Below are 27,404 nucleotides of genomic sequence, written 5' to 3'. Positions count from 1 at the left end.
GGGGAGGCTGAGCAGCCTTCACTAGCCTCAGCCATTCGGCACGTCTATTAAATTAGACTGAGCAATTACGCACGGCTTAGAGGCAGCATGATGGAGCAGGAGGAAGGCCTGTCAGGGAAGGGGATGCAAATGCGTCTCTCAGGTTACGCGTGCTGATCCTGACTCACACCGCCCGGCTCCCGACAGCAAAGCCACGCACACAAGCACTGAGCACAGGGACTTCCCTGGTGGCGCAGTGGTTAAGAACCCGCCTGCCAAGGCAGGGGACACGGGTTCGAGCCCTGGTCCAGGAAGATCCCACATGCCGCTGAGCAACTAAGCCCGTGCGCCACAACTCTGAACCCGAGTGCCACAACTACTGAAGCCCGCCTGCCTAGGGCCCGTGCTCCACAACAAGAGAAGCCACTGCAATGAGAAGCCCGCGCACGCCAACAAAGAGTAGCACCCGCTCGCCGCAACTAGAGAAAGCCTGTGCGCAGCAACGAAGACCCAATGCAGCCAAAAATAAATAAATAAATAAATAAATAAATAAATAAATAAATAAATAAAAAATAAAAGCACTGAGCACTCTGCCGTCCTTGACCCAGCAGCTCAGGCTGAGCTGGGGAGCGAACGCTCAGAAAAGGGAGAGGCAGGAAACGGGAGTGATGGGCTGGCGGATCTGATGCTGGTTGATCAGAGAGGAAGTCTCAAGGAGTGGGCAGCACACATGCAGCAGTTTAGGAGAAACTCCTTAGGGGCTGCGCTCCCAGGAAAGGGGAGGAAAACAGCTGCTTCATTTATTCAACAAATATTTACTGGGCACCTGCTATGTGCCAGTTCTCGGCAATCATGGGAGAGTTCAGGAGAGCAGTTAGGTTGGAATGTTTACACAAAGAGCAGAGACCTGAACCTGAATAGTGAACTTAGAGTCCCAAGTTCAAGTGCTCTCCTTTCCTCCTGATCAAGAGAGCTCAGAGAAAGAATCCTTGCCTCAACAGGGAGGTGGGGACAGGGAGAGGAGCCAAAGGTGGAGGTAGGAAATGAACTTGGAGATGTCTGTGGCAGCCTGACTAATGAGCCTTCTGTGCCAAGCCAGCAGGAGTGCCTGTGCCCATGGCTGGTGCCAGCTACCTCTGCAGACAGTGATGGAGGCCTTTGCACTCTGACCAGCTGAGCGAGGCCACATGTGTGCCGGAGGTGGTGAGAGGAGAGGGCTGGGGGGAAGTATGAGCACAGGGTGAGGCCAAAGGCAGGGCTGCCGCGTATTTGAAGGGCCCCCGGCGGTGTCCAGAGAGAGCGCCAGACAGGGGGTGCGGGGGGGCCGGGGGTGTGAGGACACCAGGCCTGTGCTTCCAGCTGTGCTGCCCCAGAGTGCTTGGGGCGGGCACAGTGCACAGACAGAGGGATGGGAGGGAGGTCAGCTCCTGGGCAGGGGCAGGAACATCCTGAGAAGCTGGTGGAGATGCAGGGCTGGCACGTTAGACCCAGCTGAGCACAGCCCTGGCCTGGGTCCTGGCCTCCACTCTGCCTCGGCCAGGCCTGGCGAGCCCGGGGTCAGGGACCTGGCAAGTGAGTGAACAGGAGGCGCCGAGGAAGGCTGGGCAGACTGGGAAAAGAGAAGTGGCAAAAACCAAACCAGTGGATCTTTCCCCAGTGATGCTGTTTAGACGGCATGGAGATGACGCAAGAGCATGGACTCTCTCGCTCTCTCTCTCTCTCTCTCTCTCTCTCTCTGAAATAGGCGCTTTGGCTTATTTCCCTGAAAATGTTTATGTGGATTGAGAAGGGTGTGCAGGTGATGGGGGGTGGGGCTTCTGCATATGGTTCCAGGAGAGGAGGGGAGGAGAGAGGAAGAAAGGCCTTGAAGGGCCAGAAGTGCAGGGGCTCTTCAAGGCAGCCCACAGTAGGGCTGGGGGGCCCTGGGCCCATCTGTGATCAAGGATTGAGGGCTGAGTTTAGCAGTTCTTGTTTAGGTATTAGAAAAATGAACTCAGACCGCCCCCACCCCAGATTGGTGGCAGAACCGTGAAGGTGGGAGGAAGTGTGAAAAACCTGGTGAAAGACCACCAAGTGATACCAGTTATACCCATTCAATCGGTAAAAACCAAGCAGCCTAACAATACCACGTGTGGAAGAGCTTGCGACTTCCGACATTGCTAGAAGTACACATAGGCACGACTCCCCTGGAAAACAATTTGACACTGTCTTGTAAAACTGAGCAATTCAAATACCCTTTGCCCCAGCAATTCCATTCCCAGGTATGAATACGCAGAAACCCTTGCACCTGTGCCCCCGGAGACGCATACACGGCGGCTCGGAGCAGCAGTGCTCATAAAACAACCCAAATGTCCAGTGCTGGAAGAATGGCTAAATAAACTGTGGTGAAACTCGCACTGTAGAATGATATAGAGCAATGAAGAATGAATGAACTGCAGCCACACGCAGTAACCTGGATAAATCCTGGTCACAGAAAGTGCAGTGAAAAAGCAAGTCTCAGAAGACTGCATACCATTTGATACCTTGTTTATAACGATCAAAAAGAAGACAAACTAAGTGATAATTGTTTAGGCGTATATCATGAGTTAGAAGGAAGGAGGGAAGGAAGCAAGGAAGGAAGGAAGGAAAAATTACTCACTGTAGTAATTATCTAAAGGAGGGGCAGGGGGCAGAACCACAGGATTAGGGAAAAGCACAAAGGTAGATGTAAATTCTAATCTGGGGGTTTGAGTAGTAGGTTCATGGTTGTTTGTTGCATTATGATTATTAAACCAAAACTTAAAAAAAAATCATTAAAAGAGGGTCATGACTAAACAATGCTTCATTAACAAAAGCTTCTAACGAATTTGATTCTGTGCTCTAAGGGACAAAAAAGTGTGGAACCCCTTTGGAAGTGCCAGTGTTGTCAGGATGTCCCCAGGTCCCACCCTGCTCCTTTCCTACTGTCACTTCCTTCCTATCATCACTCCATCACTTCCTCCAGGCATCTCTCTGAGCTCTGCCCAGAGGGGGTGCTGAGGAAGCCAGGCCATGGAAAGAGGGGACCCCTGAGATGAAGGGCCAGCTCTGTCGGATTCGCTGCTGTGACCCCAGACCCCAGCACAGGGGAGAGATGCTGGACATTCAGCAAGAGCGAAGGGAGAAATGGCTGTATCTGCGTCTGCTTTCGGTCCTTGCCCTCTTCATGCTCTTAGCAACTTCCTGACATCCCTTGTTGCACCTTTCTACCCATGATGGGGTGGGCGGGGGGGGAACTTATTTCTGCAGTTCTGATTTCTGCAGGCTCAGACATCATAGAATTTCCCCGACCCCACCTGGTCCCTGCTCCAGCCACGTCAATGGCTTCTCTTCCATTCATTCATTCATTCAATATATTTACTAAGGGCCTACTGTGTGCCAGGCACTGTCCTAGACGCTGAGAGCACAGCAGTGAACAAAGGGAGCAAACATCCTTGCCTTTGTGGTACTTGTCTTCTTGGTGGGAGGAGGGCAGGCAGGGAGACTGACAATTACATGATGAATGTGGAAAAGAAGTAGTGTGTTATACAGGTGGTGCTAAGTGCTGTTGGATGAGAGAGGAGATCAGGGGTAAGGATAAGGGGCAGGCTGAGGTTTTAGATAGAGTCCAGGGAAGACCTCGTTGAGAAGATGACATCGGAGTAAAGATCTGGAGGTAAGAGAGTGAGCCATGAGGACATGGGGAAGAGCCTTCCAGGCAGAGGGAACAGCCAGTGCAAAGGCCCTGTGGTGGGAGTGCCTGGGCGGAGGGGAGCTGGGGACAGGAGGAGGAGGTGATGTAAGGGCTGAGATAAGGCAGACAGGTAGGGAAACTAAGTTGACACCTGGGCAGTAATCAGTGGTGACCTGGATGAAGCTGGTAGCAGTGGAGGTGGTGAGAAGTAGTCAGATTCTGAGTGCACTTTGAAGGGAGAACTGACCGGGCTGCTGACAGATTGGGGTGTGAGCAAAGTGTCAATGGTGACGCCAGGGTTTTTGTCCTGAGCCCCTGGAAAGATGGTGTTGTCATACACTTAGATGGCAAACCTGTGGGTGGCATAGGTCTGGGGAAGAGCAGGAGTTCCATTTTGGATGTTTAAGGCGAGATGACTGTGGGATGTCCAAGCAGATGGTCAGTGGGCAGGTAGGGGGTAAGTGGGGAGGGAGGGGAGAGCCCTGGTCCAGAATACTTAACAGTTCTTTATCGATCACGTCCCCCAGGACCTACAGGCTTAAAGAAAGCAGGGATCATTTCCTGGGCATCTCAGCTTCTCAGTGCCCACTACCGAGCCTGTCCCACAGGCAATGTTGAATGAATGAATAAATGAAGAATGAATGAAAGAATACACAAAGAACAAGAGTGTCAGCTTGCTGGTCTGACACAGATGCCTACATACCACCAAAGAGGAGGAGCTGCAGAAATGTGTCCCATAACCGTGGGCACATTTTCAGAGGGGTCTTGTAGACACAGTGACCCATCCCCCTAGTGAGGTCTACCGCAGAGGACTGGAGCTCTGGTGGGAACTGATGGGAGGCGGCAGGAGTGGAATCCCCAGGGACATCGACCCCCAGGCTCCGCAAAGCATGGTTGGAGGACGGCAGTGTCCCCAGTGCTGGGTCAGGGACTGGTTACATTCAGCAATGGCAGATCCTCAGGCTCCACCCTGGAGACTCTGAGTGCATGGGTCTTCTTTGCCTAATGGGTAAGCCCTTGGCCTCCTGTTTCCAGGTTTCCAAACTTGTTCCCTAAGGTTTGTGATTTCACCCTCTCCGAGCCTCAGTTTTGTCCTGTAAAAATGAGGATTCTGCCAGCACCTTGTTTGCAGGTGAGAATTCAGCAAGACAAAGCACCGCAGCTGTGACTGTTCTCTCTCTTGTCTCTAGCGAAAGTCTCCCGCAGGTGGAGCCAGGTTTGGGGACAAGTAGCGGGGAGGTCACCACCACCACCCTGAAGATGCCGTTGTTGTAGGATTCCACTGAGCTGTTCCAACATCCTCTCTGTGTTCAAGCACTTTCCATGCAGCTGCGGCTGTCTGCCTCTCTCCTCACCCTCTCCCCCTTCCCTCCCTCCTTGCTTCTCACCTGCCTCCTCTCAGCCCCCACCCCCTGGACCCTGGAGAGGGAGGCAGCCATTCTGCACAACATCACCTGTGAGACTAGCAGATGCTATGGGGACAGTGGGCTTCTGGCGTATCCCATCTTTCCCGCAGCCTCTCAGAATTGGGGGCAACTTCTGAAGACGCTGTTTTTGGCCCAGGCACCACGAGCCCAAACAAAGGCATTTTCTGTGGCTGCTGGGAAGGCGACAATTGTTTCCATTTAACAAAGGGTTGCTGCCAGCACCAGTGTTTTCTCTTGGAAGCCAACGTTTGGTTGAGAAGACAATGCCAAGCTAAATATTTTCTCTGCATAAAAATCCCTTTAATTTTTTAATCATTTGGCAAACATCTCCTTCCTCCCTCCCCTCGCGCTTCTGTTCCTCTTCTCCCCCCGCTCCTCGTTCTCTGTCTCTGTCTGGGTCTCTGCGACACCCAACATCTGGGCAGGAAGGGAAAGTTTTGGTGTGCCACACAAATGTCTCCAGACCTATAGATGGTGAGCTTGGTGCAGACATGCATCTGGTTGATGTGTTAACATTGTTTTCTTACGACTTTTTATCTGGATCTTTGAGGTTGATGCAGACATGGTCTTTTCAGCCCCTGCCCTCTCCTAGTCCCATTCTAGCTGCTTATATTAAATTCTGGTTAAGAGAAGCCAACCAGACCGTGATGAGGGGCCCCTATGCCGCCAGCCAGGGCCAGGGGAGACAATAGTTCTCCATCACTCTATGGCTGACGGCTGAAGTGGCTGTGGGTCATCGAGCTCCTCTGGCTTCCTCAGTACCCCCTGAGGAGGACACTCATCTCATTCTCTGTGCCAAGGTCCGAGGGTACTCAGGGCTTCAGGCCTCCAAATTCTCTAGATCCAGGAGTGAGCGTTCCCTGCCCTGCCTCCCACCATACCTCCTTCCTCATACACCATGGCTTGGGGCTGGACCACTCTCTTCCACCTCCACCATGGTGCCTGCCCTTCTCAGGCCTCCTCCCCACTCCCTTTGGAGGCTAATGCACACCTGGAACACCTCTATTTGGACTTGACCCAGGTCCCCCTCTCTGGAAACTTGAATTTCTATACCACAATCCAGATGGTGAAGCGTATCTGGGCAGGATTTGCAGAATGAATGGATACATGGATAAATCAATCAGTGAATGGCCAAGTGGGTGAGATAGTAAACATGTGAATAAGTGAATGGGTGAGTGAATGAGTGACTGAATGTATGAGAGACCAAGTGAATAAACAATCTCATCTCTGCGTCTGTGCCCAAGGGTAAAGCGTGTGCACTGACACTGAAGGGGAGACCAATAAACATGAAACTGTGCACATTGAGTCTCCATGGACGATCTCACCGGGAAAGGGAGATTGTGTTTATTCCTTGTCAATGACAAAAGCTCCACCATTTTCAGGAAGAGCGCCAGCTTTGGAACCTGAGCCTTCTATCTGGGTTTGATTCCTGGCTTTGTCATTTCTTGGCTTATGACCTTGAGTAAGTTACTTCACTTCTCTAAGCCTCAGTTTCCTCATCTGTAAAGTGGAGTGAATGGGTACCTATCTTTTGGATTGTTTGGAGAACTGGGGGTTTGAACATGAGGCACTTGCTAGGTATGAGTCTTGTCTCCCTGTAGGAGGGTGAGGTTTTCAGGTCAATGGGAAATATAACCTTTGAGGCCAGACGAGGAGTGGCTGAAGGTCGCCTAGCAGCACGGTGGGTAAAGGCCACCTTTGGGCTCCAAGGGAACATCACCTCTCCGTGTGGAAGGACATCTGCAGGTACATGTATATACCCAGAGGACACTGCCGGCTCCTCTGCCTTTACCATCCTAGCTCCTGGTGAATGTTTGACATCACATGGACCAGGCCAGGGTGGGAGTGTTCAGAAAAAATCTTTCTTGGAATGAAGAAGGGAACTTCCTAGAAAGAATCACTACTGAATACTAGCAGAGAACACCAGAGAGAATGTTCACTGAGGCTGAGCATATTAATCACCAAGGTCAACAATCGCTATGAACCAGAGAACAGGTAATGATATAGAACCAGGACGATGCTGATGAGATACTTACTGGCTTGTGACCTTGGCCGTGCTATTTAACATGTGTGGCTCTGTTTCCTCATCTGTGTAATAACAAAAAAAGTATCTACCTCAGTGCTTGGAATAGAGCCTGGCATATAGTGAGCAATATATAAATGTTAGCTCTTGTCATAGACTGGATCAAGGTCCTCATCTCTCCACTCCTTCTTCTTTGCAAGAGGATTAGACAACTTCTCCCCATTGACTTTGGGCTTGGCCGTGAGACTTGCTTAGACAAATGGAATATAGGCAGGTGGGACCGTGTTCTAGTTCCCAGGAGAGCTTTGAAGAGCATCTTCTGCTCGCTCTCTTCATCCTGCTTCCACCATGGGAACAGCAGAGTCTAGATAATGGTTGTTTCTTCAGCCCTGGACTTGGGACAAAAAGATACGTGAAGCCCAGGCAAGTCTGGCCAAGTGCAGGTGAGCTGCAGCCTTCGTGTAATGAGAGCAAGAAATAAATGTTTGTTAGCACAAGCCACGAGATTTGGGGGTTGTTGTTATTGCAGCAAAGCTGACTGATACAGCTATTATTACTAACATTATCTCCATTTTCTAGATGAAGGAACTGAGGCTCCGAGAGGTTAAGTTACTTGCTCATGGTTACACAATAATTAAGCAGTGCAGATGAAATTCAAACGCAGAACCGCTCATTCATTCAACAGTTAGTGGCAGACATTGAAAACGTAGAGAAGGCCCTGCCCTCATGGAGCTTACATTCCAGTGAGTGGAAATAGAGAAATACAGTCAACCAGTAAATGAGCAAGAAAATTTCAGGTAGTCCTAGATTGTTTGAAGGATATAAAAATAGGGTGATGTGATCATGACTGGGGAAGGGGTGAGGGACTAGCTTTGAAAGGATAGTTAGAGAGGACCCTGAAGGCAGTAACATTTGCCTCGAGCTGTCAGGGATGAGAAGGAGCCAGCTGTGGAAGGAGACAGGAAGAGCATGGCAAGCAGAGGAAACAGCAAATGCAAAGGCCAGAGGCTGGGACAAACATGGAGTGTTTCAGGAATGGAAAAGGGCCCAGTGTGGCTGGAGGGAAGTGAGAGGCATAGTGGAAGATGAGGCAGAGTGAGAAGGTGAGGTAACACGTGGCTTTGTGATCTGCACCTGTAAGGACTTTGGAGTTTATTCTGAGCTCATGGAGGATTGTAAGCAGAGGAGAGATGTGTTCGGGTTTAGGTTTTAGAATTATTATTCTTTTGTATGGAGAAGGCTTGCAAGAGTTTCAGCTGGCAACTATGCAGAGTGTAGGAGAGAATGGTGGCTAGGTCCCGGGGCGGTCAGGTGGAAATAAGCAAGGGAAACTGACCTGAGATATACTTTACAAGGAGAAGCCACAGGTTCACTGGAGGTTTGGAAGTGGGGATGAGATAAAGAGATGACTCAAGGATGACCTTTATGTGACCTTGGGTAGGGTGGTACCGGACTCTGACCTGGGGAAAGCAGGTGTTCTGCATTAGACACGCTTGCCTTCTTGGGAGGTCTGTGGGTCATCCAGGGGAGCTGTTGAGGGGAGCTGTTAAGCAGGCAGTGGGCTGTCCTAGGCCAGAATTCACGGCTGGAAGCATAGATGTGGGCATGGCCAGCATATAGTTATGATTTTATTTATTTATTTATTTATTTATGGCTGTGTTGGGTCTTCGTTGCTGAGCGCGGGCTTCCTCTAGTTGTGGTGAGTGAGGGCTACTCTTCGTTGCAGTGTGTGGGCTTCTCATTGTGGTGGCTTCTCCTGTTGCGGAGCACAGGCTCTAGGCATGCGGGCTTCAGTAGTTGTGGCATGCAGGCTCAGTAGTTGTGGCACATGGGCTTAGTTGTTCCGCGGCATGTGGGATCTTCCCAGAGCAGGGCTTGAACCCGTATCCCCTGCATTGGCAGGCGGATTCTTAACCACTGCGCCACCAGGGAAGTCCCTATAGTTATGACTTTAAAGGAACAGAATGAGATCCCCTGGGGAGTGAGGAAGAGGCACAGGGCTGAGTCCTGGGCACCATGGCATTTGGCAGTCAGTTGGAGTTAGAGGAGCCAATAAAAGTCTGAGACTGAAAAAAAAAAAAAAAAAAGTCTGAGACTGAGGTGCCAGCGAGGTACCTCTGTCCAATCCCAGAGGCGGAGTTCATTATTAACAAAGCTTCATGACCCTTGAAGCCCGAGACCACACTGTGTGATAAGGCAGCCACCAGCCACGTGTGGCTACCAAGCACTTGAAATGTGACCAGTTCCAGGTTGACACATGCTATAAGTGTAAAACACATGGCAGATTCCAAAGACTTCGCATAAAAACCAGAATGTAGAATATCTCATTAATAATTTGTATATTGATTACATGTTAAAATGATAATATTTTGATGTATTGGGCTAAATAAAATATAGAGGTAAAATCAATTTTACCTGTTTCTTTTTACTTTTAAAAATGTAGCCCCTAGAAAATCTACACCTACTCTGGGGCTCATGTCTGTGGTTTGCCCTGTATTTCTATGAGGCTGCGACAGAAGGACGGCAATGGGGTGTTGACCCCAGGTAATGACATAATTCCTAAAGCACGGTCCAGAGCTGTTCCCTAGGGTTGCTGGGCTTTCCCAATCAAAAATAAGTGTCAAATTTCTCTGCAAAGACCCAACTGACAAGTTCTCACTCCAGCCCATGTGGATCTGTTTTTACCTAGAAACCACATGCAATTTTCATCAGAAAACACACACACACACACACAACATGAAACTAAAGAAAGGAGCAAAATTTCCCTGATGCACTGCCAAGTAACTGTTCCATTTCCCACAACTCCCTGCAGTTTCTTCAAACACAAAGACGTTTGCCACATGGTCAATGAAATCATTTGGGAAAGTGTCAAAGGACCATCCATGGCAAGTCTGGGTGCCATGAGATTTCCTTTTGCCCCATAATTATCTCAGAGCTATTACCTGTCTCCCTAGCTCAGAGCTCCCTGGGGGCGGTCCCTGAGATCACACACCTGTAACTCTACAGCGCCATCAGACCTCGAGCTCCCAAGGAGAATTGGCACTGAGGGTCTTCGTGGGCCCTGGAGGGATTTTGGGGCTCTGAGCAGTTATCGTTTCTCTTTTGTGGAGGGTATTTGAACTCAGCAGGGTCAGGCAGTGTTTGGAAAAGTGTCATCTTCTCCTGCCTGCTCACAGCTCAGACTGGCTATGTCACCTTGCCCCGAGGCCATTTAACAAGGTGGACCCTCAGTAGAGCAAGACAGAGAGCTGCAGAGAGAGGCAGAGCCCAAAGAGACCACACAAAGACAGAGCCTGGAGATGGTGGGACAGAGAGAACACAGAGCAAGGAGGATGCCTTGGGTCCTCGGGTGGGGTCAGCCCTAGAGGCAGTTCAGCAGAGGCGATTCACTCATTCATTCACTCACTCATTTATGAAAATGTAACTGAAGACCTTCTACGTGCTGGGCGCCATGCTAGGTGTGGGTAACAGGCAATGAGTGCAACAGGTCTGGTGTCTGCCCTCATGGGCTTACAGGTCAGTTGGGAAAACATGAAACAAAGAACCTGTAAATGTATTTATAATGAAAACTGCACGGGCTATGAGGCTAGGGATACGGTGCTGTGATATCCCCACCAGAGACAGTTGAGCTAAGCTGGGAGACCAGGAAAGCCCTCCTTGAGGAAAGGACGTGTGAACTGAGACCTGAAGGGTGACTTGGGGTTGACTGCACAAAAGGGAAACTGAGCATGCCAAGCAGAGGAAACAGCACATGCAAAGGCCCTGTGGCAGAGGGAGCAGAGTGAGTTTGAGAAATAGAGAGCAGTGTGGTTAAAGCAGAGACAGCTAATGAAAGCCTGGTAGCAGAGGAATCTGGAAAGGAAGGCAGGGGACAGACCACACGGGGCCTCATGGAGATTTCAGAGTCTGGGTGGGAAGCAGAGTTGAGAGTCTGAAGCCAGAGACTAGAAAGAGCAGGAGACTTGTTCATTGCCAAGGACAGCAGGCTCAAGATGATGTATGGTTGAGGCAGTGATGGAGAAAATGGTACTGACCTGTGAGTGGGTCACATGGGTTCACACCTCCAAGATAATTTTAACTTTGTGGGGTATTGTGAAGATTGAATGAAACAGTGCCTGGGATGCCCTTAGCAGAGCATCGGCATGTGGTGAGTGAAAACATATTAGAAAGCTATTATTAGTCTGTTATTAATATTGTGAAGCTGGGACAGGGCACCCAGACAGGGAGCCCCACAGCAGAGCTGAGACTTAGGGAAGGATAGTTTGGGTCCATGGAGGACCAGGGTTGGTAAGAGGCAAAGCAGGAGTCAGAGGCAGCATCCTGGGGAGGGCACGGCCAGGGTCCCCCAGGCTCTGCCACCACAGTCCCAGGACCTCAATTCCCATCTCTCCTCCCACCTGCCAAGCAGGCAGGTGGGCACTAGTGGTTGGACTGTTGGCTGGTGTTTGCCATGAGGGAGGAGGACAGTGGAGGTGTCCTGGTATTTCCCTCTAACGACCTCAGCTTTGGAGCTTGAATTTAAGAATGAAGACCCTTATTCTTCATGCAGTGACCCGGTACCAGATTCTGAGGCCTCCTCCGAGGAATGCAGTGAATGGGCAGAGCCTTCCAGGGAGCCTCAGAGATTAGCATCAAAGGACCGTGGACCTCAGGGTCTAAACGGGGTTTAGAGTATTTAAGCTTCTCAAAGATCCCAAACTTTTAATCTGCCTTTAGAAATTATGTTTTTCACAAATATCATATATTAACGCATGTATGTGGAACCTAGAAAAATGGTACAGATGAACCGGTTTGCAGGGCAGAAGTTGAGACACAGATGTAGAGAACAAACGTATGGACACCAAGGGGGGAAAACCGCGGTGGGGTGGGGATGGTGGTGTGCTGAATTGGGCGATTGGGATTGACATGTATACACTGATGTGTATAAAATTGATGACTGATTAAAAAAAAAAAAAAAAGAAAAAAGAATTATGTTTTTCAATTTCAAAGGTTTGGGGTTGTTTTTAAAATGCTGCCTATGTCTGAAAAAATCTGAACAAAAGAACTTGGGGATTTGGGAGGTAATTAATATACATGTAATATTTACTGGTTTTTCTCTTAATTATAAAAGTAACATACGCTTAACCTGAAAAGTTGTAAAACACAGAAAAAGACAAATTAAAAAATTGACCTAAACCCACAATCCACATTCACTGTTAATAGTATTAATGTATAGTATTAAGAGTATTAATATAAATTTGAGCTCTTATAATAATATGTAACAGCCATTGCCCTTGACCTTTACATACTCCATCTTATTTTGTCCTCACAACAACCCTCTAAAGTAGTACTATTATTCCCATTTCACAGATGAGGAAAGTGAAGCCTAGAGCAGCTACACAGTTTGTTCAAAGTCATTCACAAACTTTGAGAGGTGAGAAGAAGCAGAGCTGGAATCCAGGCCCGTCTGACCTTGAGTGCACCCAGATCACCACTCAGTTAGCTTCCGGCTTGGGTCATATCCTTGTAGTCTGCCTTTCTATACATAGACATGCATTTATAGTTAGATTTACACATACGCTGACTGCATTACCCAGATTGTTTTGCAGTTTACCTTTTGCACTTTGCAACATACCATGTATATTTTCTCAAATCAACATCTATTCTTCTCCAACATTATTTTTAATGTCTACATAGTATGCTGCAGTTTAGACTAGCAGTGGTTCTCAAAAATTTGTTCCAGTATTATCTGGGAACTTGTTGGGAATGCAAATTCTCAGGCCCTAACCCAGGCCTACTACATAAGAGAGTCTGTAGATGAAACCCCAGAATCTGTGTTTTAACAAGCTTTCCAGTGATTCTGGTGCAGGCTAAAGTTTAAGAACGGATCCTTTAGATGTTCTGTATTTTTCTTAACTAATCTTCTATAATTGGTACATTTAGATTGTTTCCAGGTTTTGGCCATCAAAAATAAGGCACAATAAGCATCCCCATTTGTCCATATCTGTGAAGATCAAGAAAGTGGTTTTCAAATAAAACAGGTGGAAAAAAACCAAACCAAACCAAATAAGAACTATTGATTAATAAATGTTATATTTAAAAAAAGAAACTAAGGCAAAGCAAGAGAGATTTTGGTCAGACCTAAGGAAGTACTTCCTTTGTTGGCAGGACCACCTGGCAGGAGGAATGTCTCTGGAGCACTTTGTCACCTGTGGGGACAGCTCAGTGCTGCAGGCAGCCTGGGAGGTCCCCCTAGCACTGCTGGAAAAGCTGAAAAGCTCCAGGCTTTTTCTCACAGTTTCTGTTCTTTAGAGCATAATGGCTGAGATGTTTATTAAAGAGACAGCTGCTGTCTGGGCCGAGCCAGCAGGGGGAGGGCAGAGGGCCTCAGTAGCTGCAAAGATGGATCTAGAGGGCAGGCTGGCCGCTCACCTCCCAGCTGGCCATTTCATTAAGCAAGTGCTGCCGAGAGGGCTCTGCCCGATCCTCACTGTTGCCCTGCCAAGCTGCGTGGTCATTAGCCCAAGGCCGAGCCCAGACTTCTGAAATAAACTCCAGGCCACTTCCCCAGGTCTCGGAAGACATCCTCCATCTGATGTCGAGTGGAGATCTGTCGAGAGGGCATTTTGCTCCCTGTTCTGAAGCCCAGGCACTCGCTAATGTCTGCCAGTTCTCATCTCCCATCCAGCTCTCTATTAGTAGAAAAACTTTCCCAGAATCGGATGGTCCTGAGGAATGCCCTAGCAGAGAACTCAGAAAAGTAATTTTGACTTTCTGGCGTGCGTCAGTTTTCTTGCTTGTAAAACGGGAGTAACAATCCCTGCCCAGTGAGAAAAGGGACAGACCGTGGGTTGTAAATGGTAAGTCTTACATATTAGATGGATTTTTGAAGTCATTGCAGTGTTTTTTTGGTTTTGTTTTGTTTTAAATTCTGGAAGTTGCTGCTGCTGCTGCTTGCTAATGAGGAAAGCACAGGTCTTTGGGGACTTACTGGCCTGGGTTCAAATCACAGCTCTTCCACTTAGTGACTGTGTGATCACGACTGAGCCACGTCTCCTTTCTGAGCTGCCATTTCCCCATCGATAACACAGAAGTAATAACAGCTGCTTCAGAAGGTGACCGTGAGAACTGCATGGGCTAGTAGGGGAGAGTGGCCAGCACATGCTGGGCACACAGTAGGCTATTCAACTTTGGTCTCAACCCTTCCTGTTTTGGAGAGCTCCTCTGCCTTTCTGCCTGGAAAATGGTCAGATGTCAGATACCTGCCAATTTGGGTCCCATTAATGTGTTTTCCAGCCTTGGACACATGACTTCACCTCTCCGGACCTCAGTTTCCTCAACTGTAAAATGGGGAGATGATAGCTCCTACTTTATAGGACTCTTGAGAGAATAAAATAAAATCGTAGTCTTCAAATGTGAGTGATTGTTAGGTATCTCTGTTACCATTTTTCCCGATGTGACAAAGCCCTAGTCTCTGTATCACCAAACATCTGGAAATGTGGAAACGCTGGGAGGGTCGACAGCTTTTCAGCTTTGATTGGACATTCAATGACAAGATATTAGTTGAGCACCAGCTGTGTGACAGGCCACTTATTGGCCCATGAGTCCCTTGAGTTTGGGGTTTGGGGAGGATTTTCAACATGGCAGAGAGGTCCTGGAACTGGAGATGCAGGAGGTTGGGTGGGGGTCACTGCGAAAGTCAGAGGGAGTGGACAGCCTTTGCCACCATCCGGTGAGGAAGCCACTTCTCACCTTGTGTGGGCACATCTCAGAACGGTTGACTTCTCTGACAACCCCTCCCCGCCCACCTCCAGAAGAGCAAAGCCTTGAGAAATTTCAGGTTAAAAATCAGCCCTTAAATTCCACCTTAGGTTATTCAAAGGAAAAAAAAGAATAAAAATCAATGCAGACCCAGTCTCTGGTTCTGAGGAGCAGTCGCATCTTGTTTGTAGCCTGAAGGGATCAATAAGAGACGCTCCTTCTGGTCCATTTTTTAAGCTCAATGCCGTGGATGCAATTTGGTCGACAATTATGAACAGTCGGTTGTCTTGTACAGCCTCGCTCCCTCCGTCAGCTGCACTTTCAGGCAATCATGAGCTATTACCAGGAGGGTGGCGTTGGCCGGGTGCTGGCTCCTGTGACACACTCGCCAATGATCACTCAGAAGAAAACGGAATTTGCCGATCACTTGAGTCATTGGGATGGAGAAGTTATGAATGCTCCGATGCAGAAGCGTGGCTTCTCGAGTTTTCGGACTCGTTAGCCAGGGCATAGCTTACTATTGATTAAATCATACGTCTTCCTGGCGTTGGCAGTCTTAGGGGCCAAGAGTCTAGGTTAGGACTTGCAGGAGTTCAGAAACGAAAGTGCCTCTTACTATAATCCAGAATGTGGAGGGACAAGTGTCTTCACAGCACAGATATCTAAGTTGGGTGGATAAAACTCTGTAGCTGCCCCTGGGTGTTAGGTGCCCCAGAGACAGGTGGGATAGAGCTTGGCAATTCCCTTGTGGGGAATATTCCTCCAAGATTCTTGGCATGTGGCCACTTGGCTACAGGAACCCACGGGAGCAGCCCTATGCATGTTGGCAGAGCACAGGGGACTTCAACCCCTTTTGGGTCGTGGACCACTTCAAAAAACTGATGCAGGCTCTTCATCTTTTCTCTAGAAAACTGATCAGATACTATGAAACCTGGGATATGAATGCAAAGCCAAGGGTTTTGGAATCACATAAACCTTAATTTCTTACTTAGAAGACTGTGTGATCCCAGGACAGTAACCTTAGTTCTCCAACCTGCAGTTTCCTCCTCATCATGGGAATAGTAATTGTATCGACCTAAAAGAATTACAAGATGATCCAGGTAAAGCAGTAGTCCATATGCTTAGCCTGTAGTATGCTTAATAAACATTAACCAGTATCACTATTATCATGAATGATAACTATTAGTAGGAAATAGCTATAAATCATATAATCTCTCTATGCTGTGTCTGTAAAATGAGGATATAATAGGACCTACCACACAGACACATTTAAGAAAGTGTTACTTAAAAGGATGTGTGTAAAGCACTTAGCCAAGACCTGGCACATTGTAGGTGCTCAATAAATAGTAGCCGTTTATTGTGATTACGGTTGTTCATATTTTTTTACTAGTAAATGTTATTGATTATTTCCTGGACGCCTCCCAGGACTAGGCTGGGCTGAGGGAGAGTCTGACAAAGGCCTTGGCAGCAAAGCAATGACAAAGATCAGAGTGCTCACGATGGACTCTGGCAGGGCGGCAGGGGATGGGGAGGCAACAGAACACCCAGATGATGCAAGTTTCCCAGCGCCAACTCTGTAATGGATATGCTGTGTGACCTTAGCGAAGCCTCTTTGCCTCTCTGGGCAGCACTTCCCCAAACATATGGTGGGGAATTGAACTCAATGATTTCTAGTGGTGTAGACTCTACTTGGCTCAACCCAGCTAGTTAATTGCTGGAGAGATTTCCTGTAGCTGACACTGGGCTGGATGGGTGTGGCTGGATGCTGAGGGTGGACCAGGAAGAAAAAACAACTTTGGCAAGCACAGAGAATCCTCCTCCCTTGCTCTCTCCTTTCCCTTGGAAAAGTAGGGCTCACTGACTATAGGTGTTTCCCCAAACCTCCTGGCCACCGTGGATCATCTCCTTCCATCACATCTAGAAGCTTCATGTTGGGCCAAGAATGCTGAGTATCACTGGCCCAGCAGGCCAGGCAGCCAGGGCCATCTCTCCATCCTTCCCCAGCCTTACCTGAGACCAGGAACCATGGCTGCCTCATGCTTGATGCCTCCGCTGGGTGGTGGGAGGCCCAGCCTGTCCTGTCTCCACCATTTGCTTACAGACCTCTCTGAGCCTTAATTTCTCCTTCTGTGGAATAGGATGAACAGCCCTCCCTTCCCCTCACCCCTGGGGAAGAAGGGCAGGACCTCTCCATGTAGAGCAGGGAGAGCGATGGACCACCAAGAAAGCCATTGTTCCCCTCCCCAGCCTTTTGAGCAAGCTGGTTCACCCAGCAACATATCCTCATGACCCTTATGGAGGAACTGCTGATGCCTGGGGTGGGAGGTGAGGAGTGGAGGCAGCTGTTTCTCATCCTGGATTTGCCCCTCCCTCTCCTCCAATGCCAGCCACCTTCACTCAAGTGCTTCCCCCCAATTCCAAATTCCTGATGCCATCTCCCCACCTCCATGCCAGCCCCTGATCTGATGTTCATCTGGACTCTTTGCTGGCATTGCCGTAGCACCTACACTGCTGCTGTCAGCCAGCTCCTGGCTGATCCTGCCCCTTCATCCCCCAGCTCCTAGCTCCAGTCCCAGGTCCTTCCTCTGGAACAATTTTCATTCTGATTCACAGCCAGTGTCACAGCCATCTTCCCAGGGGAAGTGGGAGTAAGAGGGAGTGGATGGCTCCTAAAACCCTGGGCTGCATGATTAGAAACATACTGTTTAGGAAAAGGGAGGTGACAGTCCTGCTCATGGCCCTGCCAGGCCACCCAGGTGTTGTATTCAATTCAAGAGCCCTGTTATCGTTCTCAGAGAACTGAGTGACGTTCCTTTAGAGCGCACTTCTCACTCTTTGTAATGACTACTTTATTTAGGTGATTATTTGTTCATGTCTAACCTCCTCACTAGACTGCACGCTCCCTGAGGGCAGGGGCCATATGAACCGATTTAGTTCATCTTTGTATTTACAGCTGCCACATCATAGGTACTCAATATTGATTTACTGAATATATGAATGGATGAATGGATGGTTAGATGGATGCATGGAGAAGTTAAGAGGGAAAGTAGACTTTTTACACAACCAGCCCCTTACAGGTGTGAGTTCAAAGGAAGTTAGGAGGGGGAGGAGCCTGATACCCAGAGGACAGGTTCTGTGTGTGTCTGGGAGGCATCCCATCTCTGAATCAGAACCCAGGTCTCTTCCTGGCTCAGGGCATTGACAGTAGGAACAGGATGGACCACGGGGTCCTGGACATGCCCCCTGCCCCTTCCCCGGGCCCCTACCCTTCTTCCCATTGGATGGCAACCTTGTGCTCTTGTCTGCCTTGCCCCAAACCATCCTGCTTTCAGGAAATGATGTGATCCTTTTATAAGCACCGGAGACTTAACTGGATTCCATTCTTGGGGTTATTTGCATTTTAATGACCAGGAAGAAAAATATGCAGACATGGTGAGACAGCAGAGGCTCTTCCAGGTGTTTAGAGAGAAGGTCTCTGGGTGAGAAGAGCTCAGGCCCTGCTGCTTGATGTCCTACTGGCAGGTTTGTGGGCCGTGCAGCTTCTCTTCCAGCCTCCTACCCCCAGCACCTCCTGTTCCAAAAATGTTCTTTATTTCCAGGATAGGACTCGGCTCTCGGTGGCGTGCATCACGGCAGCCTTTCAGAGCCAGCCGCGCAGTCTCTTCTTACCCTCTCCTCCCCAGCCTAGGGTCCCTCCCTGTTCAGGCCACCCAGCCTGGCTGGAAGCCCACGATTCAGGGCCTCCCAGAGACGCAGCTTCTGTATAGGCACTGGAGCTTCTGCAGAGGTGGGACTGGAACAGTCAGGCTGCTAAGAAGCCAGACCTGGGTTCGCCCGCAAGCCCCAGCCCCTCCCTGTAATTAGGCAGGCACTGGCCTGGAGGAGGAGGGGGAGGGGAGAGAGAACAGGCACGCGGCGCCAGAAAGACAGCCACATGAAGTGCCTGCGGGATTCTGGGTTCAAACAGTCTCCCAGACGACCCAGATGACTATCAGCGACCCCAAAGAGAACCCCGAGGGGGAGGGGATGGGTGGAGATGAGTTGAGCGGAAAGGGGCCTTTTCCCAGCCTCCCGGGTAGGAATTGCTCTCCTGATGAAACGCAGGCCCACTTTCGCCTGAGTGTCTGGTCTGTGCGGTGGCGCATTCATCTGGTATTCATAAGCCTGGCGTTAACTCTAATGGAAAGGCACCGTGGGCTTTGCAGCTCCCTTTCCCGGCCGCTCTGTGATTTCCCATTAGTGAAATGAACATGCAGAACTCAGATGACAGTAGCTTGGACTGCTGGGCACACACACGCATGCACCCATGTCTACACATGCAGGCGCAGTGGGCTGGGTTCTGATCCTATGCCTGGGTGAAGGTGGCAGGACAGCTACTTCCAAACCCAGCTAAAGATCCTCGGGGGTCTGCTTGGGAGCTGCTACATCACAGAATGCTAGAGCGTCATAGAGGAAGAGCACAGACCTGAAGTCGAGAGACCTGGATTCAAGTCCCAGCTAAGAGCTAAGATTCGCTGCGTGCTCCCACCCTCCTGGCACTGTGCCATGTGCAGGGCGCACCTTACATCCTCCAGTTCTCACAACAAATGCTCAAGTGGGTATTATTGTCCCATTCTACGGATTAGGAAACTGAGATCAAGTAACTTGCTTGACATCCTACAGCTAAGAGGCAAAGCTGGGATTCCAACCAGATCTGCCAGAGTTCGGCCAGAACACAGGCCAGTTACTGTTCCCTGTTACTTACTAACCTCACGACCTTCTCGGACCCTCCGTTTCCTCATCTGCAGCATAGAAACTCATACCTCTTCTACTTCTTACACAGGATTGTTATGAGACTGGCAGGTTACGTACACACTTACACAGTTAATGGGATTTTTAAGCCGCTTGGTCCATGTTAAATTCTAGACCAGAGATTCAGACTGTCTGAGATAGCTGAGAGCGTTCTGAATATTCTTTCTAGGAAAACCCCACTCCAATATTGAGAAATGTTCTTTTCCTTGTGAGAAAGAGTGGAACTGATACATTGAGGAAGAAGCGCCCTAGCCAGACCTGGCAATGCCAAAAAGGACTCAAGGTGATGCATTTCTGAAGACTTTCATCTTGGCCTCCCTGACTCATTGCCTTGAAGGCAGAGGAAAGACCCAATGATGGGGTCTGAGGCATCTGACGCTTCAGCCCCAGGGCCCTTGCCCACTCGGAAAGCACTGGAGCCACCCCACCCTTCCTGCCTCTAACTGCCTTTGTCTGCTGACTATCTCCCAGGTCAGTTTTCCGGGGCCTAGAGCAAAGGACATTAACTTTGTTTGCACCTGTGTCAGAGACCATTGGGAACGCATGAGTGGGCCTTCCGAGAAGAGGGACTGGGTAGCTGGGAGGCTGATCTTCCTGTGTCTTGGAGGCCTGGACACGGATGGATGAAGCCACCAGGTCGAGGCTGACCTGGTCAGACCGAGGTCGCAGAGTTTCCATTCCAAATAGCAGCCTTCTCCTTCCACTACCCTGTGTGTGAGCAAAGCCACAGCCACCTGTACGGTGGGGTTGGAGGGGTGCCCGGCTTGCCAGTCTGCACCTCCACACTGAAGTGTCCCAGCTACAGGTACACGGAGACATGCGCCTTCCAAGAGAGCAAGGTGCCAGGAGGTGCAGTCCTGTGGCATAGCTGGTCTGGGCCCTTCGTCCCAGACCCGGGGTGGTGGAGGTAGGGGGACTGCAGGAGAGATGCGTGCAGACCCCGGAGAAAGATGAGCTTGCTGGGAGTCACTGTTTGGTTGAAGCTCCCTCACTCTCATCTTTTTCCGCTCAGGTACCAGGAGCAGAAGAGCCAAGAGCCTCCTTCCCCCACTTTACCAGCGAGATTCTTCTCATCCCTGTGTGAGAGATTCTGCCCCAACCCTCCTCTGGTCACATCTGCTTATATAAGTCAGTGCACATTTCTCAAGATGTATGTGCATGTGTGTGTGTGTGTATATATGTATATATGTATTTGAATATATGCATACGTATTTGCATATGTGAGCATGTTGACGTGCGTGTACAACACACATGTTTGCATGTGTGTATGCATTCTCAGCCCACCCTCCTCCCAACTCCTTTCCCCTCCTGGGTAGCAGGGCCTCCTGGGCACTGCTCTTGGGCTTCTCTCTTGAGTCTACACACTGTAGGGGATATCACTCTTGTTCATAGCTTCTTTTCTTCCCTCATGAGGATAAAACTCCCAAATCTGTATCTCCAACCTCTGACCTCTTTTCCAAGCTAATTTCCAATTGATAATCTGTGTGCATCTCGAACCCAATGGTCCCAAATTGTCCCTTATCACCCTTTTCCCCAAACCAGGTTTCCCTCCAGCCCTAACTATGCCTGAGATGGGCACCGCTGCCCTCCCAGCCTCCTTCATCTCTCCCATCTCACACTACAGAGGCCGGCGGCTCCTTCCTGTGAAACATGACCTTCTCTATTTCACCGCCGCCATCCTAGGCCAAGCCCTTACCACCACACACCTGTTCCACTCAACAGTCTTCACCTGGTCTCCCCGCATCCAGGCTCTCTGGCCCTAATACACCCAATTCAGAGGAGCGGAGTTCTTTTTAAAAGCATGAGCCAGATCATATCACTTCCCATTGCAAACCTGTGACTGGGTTCCTGTGGCCTTTGGAGCCAACTGTATCTTTTCTTTCTTTTTTTTTAATTGAAGTATAGTTGATTTACAACGTTAGTAAATGCTGATTTACAATGTTAGTTTCAGGTGTGTAGCAAAGTGATCCAGTTATATACATATATATGTACATATATATAAGAATTTTCAGATTCTTTTCCATTATAGGTTATTAGAAGATATTATACAGTATACAGCACTATACAGTAGGTCCTTGTTGTTTATCTATTTAATATATAGTAGTGTATATCTGTTAATCCCAGACTCCTAATTTATCCCTCTCCCCCTTCCCCTTTGGTAACCATAAGTTTGTTTTCTTTGTCTGTGAGTCTGTTTCTGTTTTGTAAATAAGTACGTTTGTATCATTTATCTTAGATTCCGCATATAATATGATATGTGATATCATATGATATTTGCCTTTCTCTGTCTGACTTACTTAGTACGATAATCTCTAGGTCCTTCCTGTTGCCGCAAATGGCATTATTTCATTCTTTTTGTATGGCTGAGTAGTATTCCATTGTATACATGTACCACACCTTCTTTATCCATTCCTCTGTCAGTGGACACTTAGGTTGCTCCCATGTCTTGGAAGCCAACTATGCCTTAACTCAACTCTTCCCTCTGATGCTTGCTACCTGTGGGCCCCTGGCCATGCTACTCGACCTCTCTGAGCCACAACATGGTTTTCATAGAGGTATGATGAAAACGGAGCAAAACAACATGTAAAAGTACTGCAAAGTGTCTTTTATGTAATATATATGTTATATATATATATATATATATATGTTTTCTATATATTGTATAGATATGTATAGCATTATATAAAATATGTATTTTCTTAAAGTTCCTTGGTTTGGGGGGAGAAGGAGTGTGCATGTGTTTGTGTGCTCAAATTTGCAAATATGAAGGAAAATGAGTGTTGCATAGAACTGCATACACTGAAAAACTTTTATTTTTCTCATTCATTCACTCATTCAGCAAGCAAGCATTTGTTGATACAGCCACGTACCATGTGTGGGTGCAAATGCATAGAAAGACCAAGTTCTAGCCCTTAAGAATTTGGCATCATATGTGAACTTCCCCTCAAGTCAGAATACTTGAGGAAAGTCCAGATTCAGTGGTCAAATCCTAACTCCCTTGCTCAGTCAGAGCTCATGGGTGTGTAATAATGTTTACAAGGATGTCTGGCTGGCCCTGTCCCTCCATCGTTGAGGGACGCCTCACCTGGAATTATTTGCCCTGGAAATCACCAGGCTCTGCAGAGCCCGGCAGACCTGTCCTCTGTGCAGCTTTTTTCTGCAGAGCGTGAGGCCCTGGCCATGGCAGATGGGCTGAGGTGGGGGGAGGCCGCTGCACCCAGACCCTGGGAAATTCACACTTGCTTTTGTCGGGGGCAGGGAAGTGGAGGTCAACGGGACTCCATCAAACTGAAGTCTCTCCAATTTACTTTCAGGAAGGAGCTCCATTAATGCGAGCGTTTGGGGAAAAAAACAAAAACACTAATCACCATCCAAAATGTACATGCTATTTCCCATCTGGTGTGTGGAATTGGATCATCTCGGGAGTCTCGGGAAAATGCAGCAGATGGGCTGGGTTTGGAGCGCGTCTCCCCACAGGCACTGAGGAGAGGAGGAAGAGACTTGGCACCGGCAGGCAGCCTGTGTGAGGGATGCTGGGCCCCGCCGGGCACCCATCAACTGGGTCCGGCAGGAACCCTCCCCACTGTCAGATGCCTGATGCTGCCAGAGCAGCTGTGTTGGCTGCCCCCGTGGCTTCTGGTCCATCCTGGGAAGCAGCGGCTCATGCTCTCAGTTTGCAGAAACTCTGCTGCAACTCAGATTGCATTGGTGCCAGGGAAAGATTCGAGGACATCACACGCTTGCTGCTACTGCTTCCTCACTGTGCACCATGGGCCGGCCACTCACCAAGGATCGTAGTCAGTGCCTCCCAGAGTCACCAGGCTGGACCACTGCTGATCAGTGGGGTCAATGGGGTCAGTGGGGACCATTGCAGATCAATGGGTCAATCAAGCACTCTGCCTGCACACGTTATTACTTGGTTTGGATGTCTCCAGGCAAGGGATTTAGGGATGTTCCAGAGAGGATGGGCGCATAGAGATGGACCCCTGCTGGGGAGAAGGCACTGTCCTCAAGCTTCTGGCCTGCCAGGCCAAGGGAACAGGTGTCCAGGGTCCCCAGGCTACACCACTGCAAAAGGGGCTGTGTGTCCCAGACAGTAGCTTACCCTGTGACCTTTGAGAGGATTCAGGAAGGAGAGAGGCATGTACAGCAGGCAGGAGGCTGGATCAGCTCCCAGCACGTGGAAAGAGAGAAACTGGGAGGGAAAGCATAGGGTGGGAAAACAGGGCTCCTGCAGAGAAGGACCACGGAGACGGCAGGGAGTGAACAAAGCTCTCAGAATTCCCCTCTCACAGGGGCCTCGAGAGAGGGAATGGCCCCCTCCTCCTCCTCCACCTGACTCCAGCCGATGCCTGCCGTCCTATCAGATAGCAGGATGCCACCAACACCTTTCTTCTCTGCAGTGACTTTCGGTCCCCCTCCCTGGGACAGCCCTCCCCCCAACATCTAATTAAAGGGAAGAAAGTAATTAAGGAAGGGCGAGTAACATGCCCGGTAACTTAATAACGATCGCCGCCCCCGCCCCCCTTCCGATCCATAAATATGACACGCAGAACAACTTGCGGCAACACCAAGTTGTTTATTGCTTGCTAAGCTGGAAAGCACTTGAATTAACCTCTTGCATAAGTGGATTTAGGCAAGATCCAGGCGTCTTCAAGTGGAGAGAGGATGTGAGCCAGACAGAGTCCTTGTCAGGGAACACAGAGGATGGGGCCTCACTCACTCACGCACTGGCTCATTCCTACAAGTGTTTTCTGAATGTTTATGTAACGGGCCGTTTGGTAGTGTCCAGGATGTAGAGGAGAATAAACAACATTGCCTGCAGTTTGAGACCTGTTGTCCTTTGCAGTTTTAAAAGTGGCAGCTGTGACCCAGTGAGAGGAGGGACCGATACCCTGGGAGAGGACCCTTTGGGGCTGGGGGCTAAAATGAGATGGGAGGGCAGTACCCCAGCCCCCCACCCTCCCCATCCTGGCTGAACCATTGCTGATCAACAAGCCTATTATATACACCAGGCACTGTAGCGGGGGGTGGAGATAAAGCACTTACCACGCACCCCCCAATCTAGAGAAGTTCATAGTCAAGTTGGGGAGACAGATTGGGACACAGCATGAAATGCAGCATGAAGAGAACTACTCCTTAATAGAGATGTGTGCAAAGTGCAGGAAAAACACAGGAATGGGAACAGTTAACTCTGTCTGGGGGAGTTCTAGAAAGGCTCACAAAGGAGCTGACATGGAAGTTGGGTTTTGAAGCCTAGCTAGGAATTCCCAATGGAGAAAAGGTCACAGGAAAATCTAGGTGTTAGGAAAGCTTGTGCAAAGACTCAAAGGCATGAAAGAGGAGATGGCCTGTTTGGGCTGAAGAGGAGAGGGGTGAGGCAAGTGGGGGAGGGGAAGGGAGCCACGGAGGTAACAGAAGAGAGGAAAATAGCGCACAGCACATGAAGTGTGATGTGGTCTAGCGGTTAAGAGAACTGGAGAAGGTGGCCTGGATTCAAAACCCGGCTCCACCACTTCCTAGCTGTGTCTCACTCAGTTTCCTCAACGGCAGAGCACAATGAATAATGGTACCTACCTTATAGGGTAGTTGTGTGGATTAAAAGAGTGAAAACCTGTAAAGTGCCCAGAGGGGTGCCGGGCACGTAGCAAGAACCAATAAATGTGTCTGATTACTACTGATTTCTTATCACCCCTCCACCTGACACACTTCTCCATGAGCCATGGGGAGGGTTTGAGCAGAAGATCAGCTTCCTTTCTGCGTGTTGCACTTTGGAAAGATCCCTCCAACAATGGTTTAGACTTGGTAGGTCCCCAAACACCACCACAGTCCCAGAATGCCCCAGGAAACTTGTTCAAATACATATTCACAGGTCCGCCCCAGAATCACTGAGTCAAAGTCCCCCAGATCGGGAGGAATATTTTTGGGAGGATGAAAATATTCTAAAACTGGATCGTGGCGATGGCTGTACAACTCGGTGAATTTACTACAAATCATCAAATTGTACACTTAAAACAGATGAACTTTACCGTATGTAAATGAACCTCAATAAAGCCATTAAAAAAAAAAATCCCCCAGGTGATTCTGTAAGACAGGGCAGCCTTGGAGGTCGGGGCAGGCTGGGGCGGGGAGCTCAGAGCCTGACTCGGCAGGGCTGGTGCATGAGGTGAGCAGAAAGAAGGACAGCGATGAGGATAAATCCTGCAGCAGCTTGTGCAGTGCTCACCTGGATTTGAGGCTGCTTCGCTGGGCTTAAACTGCTCTCTCATCTTTATCAAGGAAGCCATTGGATTTCGCTGAGGGCTCTCCCTCCTTGGGGCTCCCACGGCGCCGGCTCCACCCGCCTGCTATTACAGCGCTTGGCCCCATCCGTAGAGTGCGCTGTTTCCAGGCCTGGCTCTCCAGGAGTCCTGAGAGCTCCTCAAAGGCATGTAGACAGGGGGGCACAGACTACGTGGTCACCTAGCACACAGTAGGTGCCCTGTGCATGCACCGCCCCGGGCTTCCTTTCTGTGTGGGGTGTGGATGGCGCTTCAGAACCTAGGTGGGACCCCAGGTATCTGGCTTTGCAAACGTCTTCTCAGAAGCAGATGCTAAGCTTGGTCTTCCACTCCTAGTGGCTCAGAAGCTACTCCTGCTAAGATATTTCTTCATCTCCTCCCCCTCCCCCCTCCTCCTTCCCACCTCTTCTCCTCCTGACAGCCTTCATCTGTGCTTCTTCTCCTCTTCAAGGCTGGGAGCTGCTTAGAGGGGAAGGTCCTCCTCCCAAGCCCCCAGCTTTGTCCCCTCTGCTCTTCCCTGGGTCACCACAGCTCCTACCTGTGGGTCCCAAGAGCTCCTTCTTTGGACAACCCTAGTTTGTCCCTTTGTCCCCGCTGTGGATTCTCAAGTTCTCACATGACCCCTCAAATTCTCCACGTATTCCTTTTGTCCTTTTCTGTCACCCCACACTCCCTACCTGCATCTCCTCATCACTACCTGTGCCCCTTGACCTCCACCGTTTATTCCCACGGACTCCACCTGTGACCCTGCGGCCCTCCCATGTCACCTCAGCCCTTCTTGTCTCCCCGTGACAGTGGGTCTCCAGTAACGATTGTTGCAAAAGAACAAAAAGATGGATGAGGGAAACAGCTGTGCAGATATTTGCAACTAGCTTGAAGTGTGATTGGTGTAAAGTGCTTTCCCTTGAATTATCTGGAAAACTGTTTCTATTTTTTGCTCAATGGTATGTGTGCAGATGCAGGCCCGGCCCTCAACTCCCCACCATGGGCTGTGGAATTCTTGTCCATACCCCTGCCCTTCTTTCCTGGTCTCTGGTCACACGAGCAAGAATCAGGAAGATGATAATCTTCTAGCTAAGGGCTCCTGACCCCCTGGGGCACATCCCACACATTTGCTCTCTCAGGGGCACCCAGGAGAGTTGTGTAAACAGCCACCCAGGGCCCCATCCTAGCTGCTGTCATGCTTCTCTCTTCCCCAGGCACTAAGGCCACCATCCAAGGCCCCAGTCCCCTGACCTGATGTGTAGGGAACCTCCTGCACTTGGCAGGGAGAGCCAGAGGGCCATGTCAGAGTCCCCAGTATCCCTGAAGAACAGGAATCAGAATTTTGTTCTCTGTCCGCATCCCCTGGTTCTCACCTGTCCTCAAGCCATTCAGAGCTTTGGGCTTCTCTAAGTGTCTCTGACATCCTGGTGCTTGGAAGGGACGTACACACATGCTTGAAAGCAAAGGGACTCAGCCAGCTGAGTCAA

Source organism: Eschrichtius robustus, chromosome 3 (assembly GCF_028021215.1).
Source record: "Eschrichtius robustus isolate mEscRob2 chromosome 3, mEscRob2.pri, whole genome shotgun sequence".
Lineage (NCBI taxonomy): Eukaryota > Metazoa > Chordata > Mammalia > Artiodactyla > Eschrichtiidae > Eschrichtius > Eschrichtius robustus.
This window is presented reverse-complemented; position numbering follows the sequence as displayed.